This window comes from Nematolebias whitei, chromosome 11 (assembly GCF_014905685.2).
Source record: "Nematolebias whitei isolate Nwh7 chromosome 11, NemWhi1, whole genome shotgun sequence".
In the NCBI taxonomy this organism is placed as follows: Eukaryota; Metazoa; Chordata; class Actinopteri; order Cyprinodontiformes; family Rivulidae; genus Nematolebias; species Nematolebias whitei.
The window spans coordinates 26460994-26462117 of NC_056508.1; the positions used below are offsets into that span (position 1 = coordinate 26460994).

General features: G+C 40.9%; 1 protein-coding gene across 1 annotated transcript in view; it reads right to left on the reverse strand.

Moving 5' to 3' along the window:
- zbtb46 (zinc finger and BTB domain containing 46) overlaps positions 1-1124 on the reverse strand; it is a 102775-nt gene that overhangs the window by 13258 nt on the left and 88393 nt on the right. The window lies entirely within an intron of this gene.

A 1124-nucleotide genomic window follows, 5' to 3' on the forward strand; every position in this document is an offset into this window, starting at 1 on the left:
ACAGACAGACAGACAGACAGACAGACAGACAGACAGACAGACAGACATATACAGTACATACAGTATATAGAGCGGCTGTGGCTGAGTGGTTAGAGCAGTCTTTCTCCAATGCAAGACTTGGGGGTTCGATTCCACCAGCAGTCACATGCCTAAGTATCCTTGGGCAAGACACTGAACCCCTCATAGCCTCTGATGTGTGTCCCATCAGTGTATGAATGTGATGAAGCTCTGAGTAGTCCCTTTAGAATGATTTGTTCAATTAGCTTTTTAGAAATCTAGTAGAGTGCTGTATGAATGGGTAAACGAGGCATAGATTGTAGTGTAAAGCGCTTTGAGTGTCTTGATAGAAAGACGCTATGTAAGTACAGTCCATATATAATCCCCCAAATATGCTGTGTATATATATATATATATATATATATATGTACACACACACACTTACAGTATCTTGACAACCTTTGTACTAATAAAGTCTTGTTCCTCCCTGAACTCTCTCGCACCCCCGACTGAGGGGGGGCAACACTCTGGGTTGTCAACCACTGCTTTAGACTACAGTGGCCAAGATGTTAAAAACAGTGTTGAGAGCATCATAAAGAGCATTATTTGGATAGATATCACAGTATGCATTAATAATAAAATGGCTGCATATTTCCAAATGCAGGTGTAGACATTCATATAAAAAAAATCATTTTTTTTTTGTGCATGTTTTATCTTTGTGAACACAAATATTAAAAACCGTTTCCCTCAAAAAACTACATTTTTACATTTGCTAAACCTTTCAGCAGTGCACTGAGGTTTGTTTTGTGGCTTGTCAGAGACATTTCAGTAAGTAAATCTGTGAGCTGCTGTTCTGCTGGTCTGTCTTTGTTTCACGCTGCTGTGAAGTTCAGACGCAGACCTACTGATACACACAAAGCAACTGTCACAGAAAACTAAGAAGTGTTTCTCAAAACAGCAAGAGCGATCCCAGCTAAATGTTCTCTCACTTAGTCACCGCTAAGTAGTCATCACTGGCACTGCCACACGAACTGCTTCTCCACTCAAGTTGCTACACACACACACACACACACACAAACACACACACACACACACACACACACACACACACACACACACACACACAC